Here is a 12,872-nt window from a genome sequence, read left to right as displayed (position 1 = left end):
GAAGACTTGAGATTTTTAAATAGAAGTAAAATACAAATCTATATAACTTTCTGAAACCAGTTGATTTGAAAGAAAAAGATTTTCACTGGATAACCCCCTTTAAATCCTGGTTTAGTACTACATATACAGCTCTAAGCTCTAAGGAACATGTTCATTCTTCAGCGCGGACAAGGCAGGAGCGCGCGCCTCCCATAGACTCCCATTATGAGCGGGAGGCTAACGGCATTCCGCGGCGGACAATTCCGATTACGATTACAACGATGTATAACATGTATAACTTATATTGTATCGGATGGCCTGTAAAAAATTCAAACCATTGTTAACAAATATATGTCACTTAAAATCGCTCCATTCCCAGGCTTATAGCGCTTTTATCCTTTGGTCTATGGGGCTGTGTGAGGTGTCAGTTTTTGCGCCATGATGCGTTCTTTCTACCGGTACCTTGATTGCGCATATACGACTTTTTGATCGCTTTTTATTACATTTTTTCTGGATTTGATGCGACCAAAAATGCGCAATTTTGCACTTTGGGATTTTTTTGCGCTTACGCCGTTTACCGTGCAAGATCAGGAATGTGATTAATTAATAGTTCGGGCGATTACGCGCGCGGCGATACTAAATATGTTTATTTATTTATTTATTAAAGGACAACTCCCACGGGACCCCAAAAAAAAAAACAGACACACACAGACACCATACTCACCATCTCTCCGGTGACGATCGCCACTCGATTCGCCCGCCGTCCGCCTCTCCGTCGCCGCCGTCCGTCATCCAGCGATGTCTCCAACTTCCGGGTCCAGGGGATGGAAAAGGCTGCCAGTGCGCTTGCGCACCGGCAGCCTTTTCATTGGCTGGAGCGCATCACATGGCTTCCAGCAAGCTCAGCCAATCAGGGCTGAGCAAGCTGGAAGCCATGTGATGCGCTCCAGCCAATGAAAAGGCTGCTGGTGCGCATGTGCACCAGCAGCCTTTTCATCCCCATTCACTTTGCATGAAGACGCCGAGGAGGAAGAAGACCCGGACCGCCCCCGGCTCTGACGTCGTCGTCACCAGATGCCGCCCCGGAGAAGAGGACCGTGACGATCGTAATAGGTAATGTATACATTCCTTAACTTCCGGGGTGGGGGGTCGGGGGTCCGAAAGTGGGGGAAGGGGGCCAGGCCGGGTATTTAACCACATTACAAAGTTATATAACTTTGTAATGTGTGTTAAATGAGCAAAAAAAAATTTTTGTGGGAGTTGTCCTTTAATTTATATTTATAAAATGGGAAAAGGGGGGTGATTTGGACTTTTATTAGGGGAGGGGATTTCTTATTAATAAAAACACTTTTTTACATGGACTAGAAGCCCCCCTGGGGGACTTGTATATAGACAGCACTGATCTCTCATAGAGATCAATGCTGTGTATATACACAGCAAAGATCGATTAGATTGGTTATAGATTGCTGTGGCCTGCTGCAGGCCATAGCAATCTACTGCCGAGCCGGGATCAGCGCCATTCCGACGCTGAGGCCCGGCACGGGCAGAAGAACGGATCTCCCCCCCGCGATCGCATCGCGGGGGGGGAGATCCGACCCACTAGACACCAGGGATGTGATGTCTGAAGCCCTTCAATGCAGCTGTCAGGTTTGACAGCTGCATTGAAGTGCTTAATTAGCCGGCTAACAGAGGCACTGCCCGGCTGCACGTGTCAGCCGGGATCAGCGCTGTTCAGAGCGGGGTCCCGGCGGGACCCCGCTCTGAACACCCCCCGCGGCGCCATGACGTATTAGATACGTCATGGGTCGCTAAGGGGTTAATACGTTGCTTTTAATAAGATATATAACTTTATTTTAAAGACTGTATAGTTTTTATTTATATATACAGTTCCATTGATTGGCAACAGTAAGGGATGACACGGCCCCCCCTCCTGCTGCCACCAATATTTGTGTCAGGAAGTGCAGGGCTATATAAAGGCCCTATTACTTATAGGTAATGTTAAAAGGCAACGATCAGTTCACATGCACAATGCGAGCGAAGAACAAGGAGCAAGTGCTGACCTGACATGTCGGCGCTCGCTTGCTATTCAGCATCGGACAGTAAAATAGAGCCTTAAGCCCTGCAGTTCCCGATCCCACGCTCTGATCTAGCGAGGAGGGATTACCAGTGATGGCAGATTACCAGTGAGGGGAGGTTACCATTAACATTCAAAATGTAACATTATGTACCAGCAGAACCTGTTTTTAGAGTCCTGTGTCACCTAAATCAATTAAACCATGAAATTCCAGTGAATTAACAAGCTGTGAATTGATACAAACCCACAGAGTATGGCTCAGCGTGTAGATCAAAGTTGCAGACACGTGGTTTAGGACTAATACACTACAGATAATCAATAATAGGGCTGGGCAATATGAACGATATGCAAAAATATCGTCATCAATTCGGATGACGATATAGATTTTCGGCATATCCTCATATCGCGATACATGCCCACGGAGCGGTAGTGAATAAGCTTCTCACTTACCGCTCCGTGGTACCGCGCTGCAGGGCCTTCCGTTCACGCATCGTCAGCGCGCTAGCTGACGATGCGTGTGACGTCAGGTCTCTCTCAGTGCATGCTGGGAAGAAGAAGCGGCCCGTCTCGCCTCGCGGACTCCATCAGCCAGCCCTGCAGGAAAGGTAAGTAGCAGAGGGGTCGGGGGCGGCAGATGGCTATGGCATGGGGCTGATGATGGCCCTGGCTGGGGGGACATGATGTGGCAATGGCATGGGGCTTGGCTGGCACATAGGGAAAGCTGATAACTGGCAAGGGGGGGGGGGGGCTGATAACTGGCACAGGGGGGGGGGGCTGATAACTGGTACAGGGGGGGGGGGCTGATAACTGGCACAGGGGGGGGGGGGCTGATAACTGGCACAGGGGGGGGGCGGATAACTGGCACAGGGGGGGGGCTGATAACTGGCACAGGGGGGGGGCTGATAACTGGCACAGGGGGGGGGGCTGATAACTGGCACAGGGGGGGGCTGATAACTGGCACAGGGGGGGGGGCTGATAACTGGCACAGGGGGGGGGGGCTGATAACTGGCACAGGGGGGGGGGGGCTGATAACTGGCACAGGGGGGGGGGGCTGATAACTGGCACAGGGGGGGGGGCTGATAACTGGCACAGGGGGGGGCGGATAACTGGCACAGGGGGGGGGGGCTGATAACTGGCACAGGGGGGGGCTGATAACTGGCACAGGGGGGGGGGGCTGATAACTGGCACAGGGGGGGGCTGATAACTGGCACAGGGGGGGGGGGCTGATAACTGGCACAGGGGGGGGGCTGATAACTGGCACAGGGGGGGGGGGCTGATAACTGGCACAGGGGGGGGCTGATAACTGGCACAGGGGGGGGCTGATAACTGGCACAGGGGGGGGGCTGATAACTGGCACAGGGGGGGCTGATAACTGGCACAGGGGGGGGCTGATAACTGGCACAGGGGGGGGGGCTGATAACTGGCACAGGGGGGGGGGCTGATAACTGGCACAGGGGGGGGGGCTGATAACTGGCACAGGGGGGGGGGCTGATAACTGGCACAGGGGGGGGGCTGATAACTGGCACAGGGGGGGGCTGATAACTGGCACAGGGGGGGGCTGATAACTGGCACAGGGGGGGGCTGATAACTGGCACAGGGGGGGCTGATAACTGGCACAGGGGGGGCTGATAACTGGCACAGGGGGGGCTGATAACTGGCACAGGGGGGGCTGATAACTGGCACAGGGGGGGCTGATAACTGGCACAGGGGGGGCTGATAACTGGCACAGGGGGGGCTGATAACTGGCACAGGGGGGGCTGATAACTGGCACAGGGGGGGCTGATAACTGGCACAGGGGGGGCTGATAACTGGCACAGGGGGGGCTGATAACTGGCACAGGGGGGGCTGATAACTGGCACAGGGGGGGGGCTGATAACTGGCACAGGGGGGGCTGATAACTGGCACAGGGGGGGCTGATAACTGGCACAGGGGGGGCTGATAACTGGCACAGGGGGGGGCTGATAACTGGCACAGGGGGGGGCTGATAACTGGCACAGGGGGGGGCTGATAACTGGCACAGGGGGGGGCTGATAACTGGCACAGGGGGGGGCTGATAACTGGCACAGGGGGGGCGATAACTGGCACAGGGGGGGCTGATAACTGGCACAGGGGGGGCTGATAACTGGCACAGGGGGGGCTGATAACTGGCACAGGGGGGGCTGATAACTGGCACAGGGGGGGGCTGATAACTGGCACAGGGGGGGCTGATAACTGGCACAGGGGGGGCTGATAACTGGCACAGGGGGGGGCTGATAACTGGCACAGGGGGGGCTGGATAACTGGACAAGGGGGGGCTGATAACTGGCACAGGGGGGGCGGATAACTGGCACAGGGGGGGCTGATAAACTGGCAAGGGGGGGGCTGATGACTGGCACAGGGGGGCTGATAACTGGCACAGGGGGGGCTGATAACTGGCACAGGGGGGGCTGATAACTGGCACAGGGGGGGGGCTGATAACTGGCACAGGGGGGGGCTGATAACTGGCACAGGGGGGGGCTGATAACTGGCACAGGGGGGGGCTGATAACTGGCACAGGGGGGGGCTGATAACTGGCACAGGGGGGGGCTGATAACTGGCACAGGGGGGGGCTGATAACTGGCTCAGGGGGGGGCTGATAACTGGCACAGGGGGGGGCTGATAACTGGCACAGGGGGGGCTGATAACTGGCACAGGGGGGGGCTGATAACTGGCACAGGGGTGGGCTGATAACTGGCACAGGGGGGGCTGATAACTGGCACAGGGGGGGGCTGATAACTGGCACAGGGGGGGGCTGATAACTGGCACAGGGGGGGGCTGATAACTGGCACAGGGGGGGCTGATAACTGGCACAGGGGGGGGCTGATAACTGGCACAGGGGGGGGCTGATAAAATGGCACAGGGGGGGGCTGATAACTGGCACAGGGGGGGGCTGATAACTGGCACAGGGGGGGCTGATAACTGGCACAGGGGGGGCTGATAACTGGCACAGGGGGGGGCTGATAACTGGCACAGGGGGGGCTGATAACTGGCACAGGGGGGGCTGATAACTGGCACAGGGGGGGGCTGATAACTGGCACAGGGGGGGGCTGATAACTGGCACAGGGGGGGCTGATAACTGGCACAGGGGGGGGCTGATAACTGGCACAGGGGGGGGCTGATAACTGGCACAGGGGGGGGCTGATAAATGGCACAGGGGGGGGCTGATAACTGGCACAGGGGGGGGCTGATAACTGGCACAGGGGGGGGCTGATAACTGGCACAGGGGGGGGCTGATAACTGGCACAGGGGGGGGTGATAACTGGCACAGGGGGGGGCTGATAACTGGCACAGGGGGGGGCTGATAACTGGCACAGGGGGGGGCTGATAACTGGCACAGGGGGGGGCTGATAACTGGCACAGGGGGGGGCTGATAACTGGCACAGGGGGGGGCTGATAACTGGCACAGGGGGGGGCTGATAACTGGCACAGGGGGGGGCTGATAACTGGCACAGGGGGGGGCTGATAACTGGCACAGGGGGGGGCTGATAACTGGCACAGGGGGGGCGGATAACTGGCACAGGGGGGGCTGATAACTGGCACAGGGGGGGCTGATAACTGGCACAGGGGGGGCTGCTGATAACTGGCACAGGGGGGGGCTGATAACTGGCACAGGGGGGGGCTGATAACTGGCACAGGGGGGGGCTGATAACTGGCACAGGGGGGGGCTGATAACTGGCACAGGGGGGGGCTGATAACTGGCACAGGGGGGGGCTGATAACTGGCACAGGGGGGGGCTGATAACTGGCACAGGGGGGGGCTGATAACTGGCACAGGGGGGGGCTGATAACTGGCACAGGGGGGGGCTGATAACTGGCACAGGGGGGGGCTGATAACTGGCACAGGGGGGGGCTGATAACTGGCACAGGGGGGGGCTGATAACTGGCACAGGGGGGGGGCTGATAACTGGCACAGGGGGGGGCTGATAACTGGCACAGGGGGGGGCTGATAACTGGCACGGGGGGGGGCTGATAACTGGCACAGGGGGGGGCTGATAACTGGCACAGGGGGGGGCTGATAACTGGCACAGGGGGGGGCTGATAACTGGCACAGGGGGGGGCTGATAACTGGCACAGGGGGGGCTGATAACTGGCACAGGGGGGGCTGATAACTGGCACAGGGGGGGGCTGATAACTGGCACAGGGGGGGCTGATAACTGGCACAGGGGGGGGCTGATAACTGGCACAGGGGGGGGGCTGATAACTGGCACAGGGGGGGCTGATAACTGGCACAGGGGGGGGCTGATAACTGGCACAGGGGGGGGCTGATAACTGGCACAGGGGGGGGCTGATAACTGGCACAGGGGGGGGCTGAATAACTGGCACAGGGGGGGGCTGTATAACTGGCACAGGGGGGGCTGATTAACTGGCACAGTGGGGGGCTGATAACTGGCCACCAGGGGGGGGTGCTGATAACTGGCACAGGGGGGGGCTGATAAACTGGCACAGGGGGGGCTGCTTGCTAACTGGCACAGGGGGGGGCTGATAACTGGGCACCGGGGCTGGCGCTGATAAACTGGCACAGGGGGGGCTGTGATAACTGGGCACAGGGGGGGCTGATAACTGGCACAGGGGGGGGCCTGATAACTGGCACAGGGGGGGGCTGATAACTGGCTACAGGGGGGGCTGATAACTGGCACAGGGGGGGCTTGATAACCTGGCACAGGGGGGGGCGGCTGATGACTGGCACAGGTGGTGGGCTGATGACTGGCACAGGGGGGGGGCTGATTGATGGCTGGCACAGGGGGGGGGGCCTGCTGACTTGCACATGGGGGGGGACTGATGACCTGGCACAGCGGGGGGGGCTGATGACTGGCACAGGGGGGGGGCTGATGACTGGCACAGGGGGGGGGCTGATGACTGGCACGGGGGGGGGCTCGATGACTGGCACAGGGGGAGGGGGGGCTGATGACTGCACAGGGGGGTGCTGATGCCTGGCACAGGGGGGGGCTGATGACTGGCACAGGGGGGGGGGCTGATGACTGGCACAGGGGGGGGCTGATGACTGGCACAGGGGGGGGGCTGATGACTGGCACAGGGGGGGGCTGATGACTGGCACGGGGGGGGGGGCTGATGACTGGCACAGGGGGGGGCTGATGACTGGCACAGGGGGGGCTGATGACTGGCACAGGGGGGGCTGATGACTGGCACAGGGGGGGGCTGATGACTGGCACAGGGGGGGGCTGATGACTGGCACAGGGGGGGCTGATGACTGGCACAGGGGGGGCTGATGACTGGCAAGGGGGGGTGATGACTGGCACAGGGGGGGGCTGATGACTGGCAAGGGGGGGTGATGACTGGCAAGGGGGGGTGATGACTGGCAAGGGGGGGTGATAACTGGCACAAGGAGGGGCTGATGGCACAGGGAAAGGCTGATGACTGGCACAAGGGGGGCTGATAACTGGCACTATTTTAAACAATTTTGTGTTTTACTAACACTTAATCTTTACATTGTTTGGAAAAAGATCTTTTATACAATACACATCTTAAAAAATTCTTAGTGTTGTAATTTGTATACACACACAAAAAAATTGATATATCGTGATATATCGTTATATCGTGCATGCATCAAATTATATTGTGATATAAATTTTAGGCCATATCGCCCAGCCCTAATCAATAAGATATAAAATACGTTTCTATAGACATAAGCCCAGAATAACACAGCAATAGAAAAGACAGAGAACAAGCAGGTCTGGGCGCAATAAATCCCATCTATTGTTAGAAATACCTGCCAGGAATGCGGTTTGACAACACAATGGTCTAAACTGACAAGTCAAACTGCCTTTAAGTAAGATAGTCTGCTGGCCTGACCTTCCTGTTCTGTACATTGCCGCCGCGTTCCAGTTACGAAACTGCAATGTGTGACAGCTTGTGCTTTGATAAATCATACACAGTAATAATTAGATACGGAAAATGAACGAGTCCAGCTCCCGGCAGGGTGGAATCAAGTGCGTTGTTTATTGTATCTCCGTCACCGTACACACCTGCGGCATGCCCCCAACAGAAGCCTATGCGTTTCGGCTGCTAAACCGCAGCCTTAATCATGGCTATCCTTCACCAAGTTTAAACCACAATAAATAGTCGCTAGCCGGCGGAGAGGCATTGCAGCGATCCGCCCACCTCTCTCACTGCGTCTGCGCCGCCGCACAGCTGCGAACTAATAAATGTGATCAGCCCGTGAGGTCAAAAGACTAGTGATTCATAATAACAAAATACATTATAAAACACATTGCACACTGGTATATATGTTTGTGTATACACCTCTCCCCCAAATGCCATAAATACTTCTAGTATAGACAAGGGCCATAATTATGCTAGGGGTAGAGCAGGAATTCACACTAGTATAGCAATATTGAGAGCAATATTGACAGTAATTAGCTATAATTAGCTGCAGGATCCATGGAGGAAGAAAAAAAAAAATCATCAATAATTACATATACACACACACACACACTTCCTTGACACAATAAACCTCCCCTACAGACTATTTAAAGTGACTCTGTACCCACAATCGGACCCCCCCAAACCACTTGTACCTTCAGATAGCTGCTTTTAATCCAAGATCTGTCTTGCGGTCCGTTCGGCAGATGATGCAGTTATTGTGCTAAAAAAATACTTTCAAACTTGAAGCTCCGTGCCAAACGGGAGTATCTGTGCCCTAACTTTGCACCAACCCTCCGTCCCTCCTTCCCACCCTCTTCATCATTAGGAATGCTCCAGGCAGATTGCCTCCTATTCCCCACCTGTGGCAGCCCGGCACATGGGCTGGATCGTTAAGGACCTGTGCAATGTTCAGCATGGAGAAAATGTTTCAGTGGCATTCCTAATGCTGAAGAGGGTGGGGAGGAGGGACGGAGGGGTGGTGCAAAGTTAGGGCACAGATACTCCCGTTTGGCATGGGCTTTAAATTTAAAAGTATTTTTAGGACAATAAGTGCATCACCTGCCGAAAGGACCGCAGGACTCATCTTGGATTAAAAGCAGCTATCCGAAGGTACTAGTGGTTTGGGGGGGTCAGATTGTGGGTACAGAGTTGTTTTAAAGGGGTTGTTCATTAAAAAAAAAAAAAAAGGTTCTTTAAAATCAACTGGAGCCAGAAAGTGCCAGGGGTTTGTAATTTACTTTTATTTAAAAAAAAAAAAAAAAATCTCAAGTCTTCCAGTACTTATCAGCTGCTGTATGTCCTGCCGGAACTGGTGTATTTTTCAGTCTGGAGAACAGAAGAGGTTTTCTATGGGGATGTGCTACTGCACTGGACAGAGGTGGCAGCAGAGAGCATTGTGTTAAAAATCGAGAGTATACACCACTTGCTGCAGGATATACAGCAGCTGATAAGTACTGGAAGACCTGATATTTTTTTTGTAATAAAGTAAATTACAAACCTCTGGCACTTTCTGGTACCAGTTGATTTAATAGAAAAGGAAATTATGGTGAAAACCCCCTTTAGGGTAGCTTCACACGTACAGGATCCCCAGCAGATTTCATGCTGTGAGTTTGAAGCGAAATCCGCTGCGGATCCTGTAGTGTGAAGCTGAATGGGTTCCATACACGCTGCAGATCCGCTGCCTGTATGAGACCCGGCCCATTTAAATATATTTCGCACATTTAAAAAAATGCACTGCTAATAACTATTACAAAACTGCACCAACTGCAGTAAGCAATATGTGGTTTTCAGCCCTCTGGTACCACCACCCATGGCAACTGCACGATCTAAGAGGGTGCCTTTATTCTAAGAACTGACTATTGGGGCAAACCCTAAAGGGAATTGGCCACAGACAGGTAACTGTTCAGAGGATTCAAGATAGATGTTAGGGGACCAAGCGCTAGGACCCCAAGGATCAACCAAAAGGTGTCCCCGCATCCCCATTTGCATGGAGCCTTTGTCACGTATGCGCCCTGCCCTCTCCTGCTCCTTTCACAGTCTATGAGGCTGATGCAGATGGTCCCATAGACATGTTCACATGTGGCGTAATTGTTACAGATATTTGGTGTGGCATATGCACGAGGACCTGCAAGTTCTTTCAAAGAGATAAAGAGAATGGTCCAGTCTGTCCGGTTGTCCCCACAGTAACCAATCGCAGCTCAGGTTTTATATCAATGAGCTCTGGTAAAATGAAACCTGAGCTGTAACTGGTCACTGTGGGATAAAGCAGTGGCCGTTTCAGGCAGCTTGATAAACCTAGGCCAATGTTTTAGACCATAAGGCCCTATTCACACATGCTCAATTGCAGACAGAAAGTAGGATCAAGGTACTTTAATGGTCCCAATCACACATCCGTAGTTGTGCACAGGCCTGTGATCCCTACCACAAAAAAAAAAAACAGGCACTAGTGCGGACTAAAAATTCTTCCACGGACACACCAATAGAACCCTACGGGATCCTCAATCCACAAATAGTGACTAGATTAACCACACTTTCGTTTTTGTGGATAAGCAAAATATACAGATGGAAATGTGCGAATTACTAATGAAATATAGCAGACTCAAAATTTACAGAGTGAAAAATATACTGACGTGTGAATAGACCCTTAAACCCACAGCATTCCCTATTCTGCCTAGGATTTCACCAAAAGGGCCAGCAGTCATCTGTGCTGCCATTTAAATCGTAACCATGGGCGGCATAGGATGCGGCCTATGCCGGTTGTGCGTCCCACAGTGCTGAACTTGGGCTACACAAACAATACAGCAATTTTTTCTGTATCCAGTCACATGACTTCACAAGTTTTGTAAAGGCTCAGCAAATGAGTGCAAATCAGCAACATCAGCGTTTATTCCCTGGCTCACTTTGCCTGGAGTTCTCCTTTAATGTCCCCTTTATTTAGGGTAAAGATAAAAAAAAAAAAAAAAACAGGGAGGGCAGAGGGTGGTGGAAACACAATAATGAAGTGATACTTACAGCTTACTGTCCCCCTCCGGTCTCCTGGATCTCCCGATCCAGTCACTGATTGGCTGAGCTGGCATTTCTGACCCGGGAAGTGACATCACAGGAGACAGTCATAGGTGGCACTGCTAAAGCACAGGGATGGGTATCACTTTATTATTATGCTCCCATTACCCACATTCCTGTGTTTTTCTTTACCTTTGCCAGAAGTTCTCCTTTAGGGTGCGTTCACACCTACAGGATCTGCAGCAGATTTGATGCTGTGTTCAGTTATTTAAATGAAATCTGCTGCAGAAAATCAGCTGCAGATCCTGTAGGTGTGAACGCACCATTAAAATCCCCATACATTACATATATTATGTATGCCAAACACACGGCTTGTGCAGAATAGGGCAGATATCACCCTGTGTAATAAAGACAATGATCAGCCGAGGAGCTGCCAGCTGCACATTGCTACATGTAACAGGAATGTCCGTGCAGCCTTAAAGGGGTAGTCCACCAAAAAAAAATTTCTTTCAAATCAACTGGTGCCATGAAGTGCCAGAGATTTGTAATTCACTTCTATTAAAAAATCTTAAGTCTTCCAGTACTTATCAGCTGCTGTGTGTCCAGCAGGAAGTGGTGTTTTCTTTTCTGTCTGACAAAGTGCTCTCTGTTGCCTCCTTTGTCCATGTCAGGAACTGTCCAGAGCAGTAGCAAATCCCCATAGAAAACCTCTCCTGCTCTCCAGACTAGAAATAATACAACTTCCTGTTGGGCATACAGCAGCTGATAAGTACTGGAAGGCTTGAGATTTTTTAATAGAAGTAAATTACAAATCTCTGGCACTTCATGGCAGCAGTTGATTTGAAAGAAAAAAAAATTTGGGTGAACTACCCCTTTAACCTAACAGTCAGCGTTTGCTTACATTACTGTTGGGCCCTTACTGAAGGTGTATGGCCACCTTTAGGGTAGCTTCACACGTACCGTATCGCTGCGTTTTTAACGCTGCGTTTATACTGCTGCGTTTTTGGTGCGATTTTTACATGGCAGTTTTGATTTTCACATGAAACGCGCATGTAAAAAACGCAGCAATAAAAACGCAGCGTTAAATACACAGCGTTAAAAACGCAGCAATACGGTACGTGTGAAGGCACCCTTAGGGTGCATTTACACGTATGGGATCCGCAGCAGATATGATTTTAATCTGCTGCGGATCCTGTACATGTGAACACACCCTTAGGTTGTATTCACGTGTTGCAGCCATATCAGTTGATACCAGTTCAAATCGGATATTGCACAGCTATCTGTCACACCTTGTAATGTCACAAGGGTCACTTGACTTCGGTCCTTCTGACCAAACAGAAACATAACCACACAAACCTGACTGGATGATATGAACAATAGCCGAGGCGCAGAATTAATTACGCCTAAAATTCAGAAACAAAGTATATGCTGAAGGAGCAGATCGGGCTGCATTTAAACACACAGATCAGCCAACTCTTTACAAATACAGATACATTGTTAGGGCCAAAAGACAATAATTGCTTTAAGCCTATCTATTCATGATAAAAAATGTTTTAGACAATGTCTTACAGCTACAATGATGGTGAGAGGGGTAATTGTTAAACATAAGGGCCCCATACACTTCATAGTTCCGTATCCGCCACTCACGGCAGGTTTGGCAGTCGGTATAAAGTGTATGGGACTCTCTCGACTATTCACCGACAGATAATGTCAGTGAAGATAGGGCTCAGGCGTGCTGAAAAAATTGGCCAACCCCTTTGTTCTGGGGAGATATCCCGCACCCCCCACCTTTTCATAGAGAACACAGTATTACTCAGCTGTTCCTTTGTACGGGCCAGATGATTGTTCTGACGTCAGTTAGTAAAGGTGTATGGGGACCTTCAAGTCAAACTAAATCAGTCATGTCAAACTATGGT

General features: G+C 52.5%; 1 protein-coding gene across 3 annotated transcripts in view; it reads right to left on the bottom strand.

The window, feature by feature from the left end:
• The window catches only part of GOLM1 (golgi membrane protein 1), a 45,234-nt gene that overhangs the window by 26,392 nt on the left and 5,970 nt on the right, over positions 1 to 12,872 (bottom strand). The window contains exon 2 of one of the 3 annotated variants that reach the window (XM_069961771.1): positions 10,966 to 11,078. The exons of 1 other annotated variant lie outside the window; for it this stretch is intronic. The gene's annotated coding sequence lies outside the window, so the exon portion shown is untranslated. The remainder of the gene's footprint in view (positions 1 to 10,965; positions 11,079 to 12,872) is intronic. One more of the 3 variants, XM_069961772.1, reaches the window with a different exon arrangement.

The sequence above is a fragment of the Dendropsophus ebraccatus genome, chromosome 3, assembly GCF_027789765.1.
Source record: "Dendropsophus ebraccatus isolate aDenEbr1 chromosome 3, aDenEbr1.pat, whole genome shotgun sequence".
NCBI classification, from domain to species: Eukaryota; Metazoa; Chordata; class Amphibia; order Anura; family Hylidae; genus Dendropsophus; species Dendropsophus ebraccatus.
This window is presented reverse-complemented; position numbering and strand designations above follow the sequence as displayed.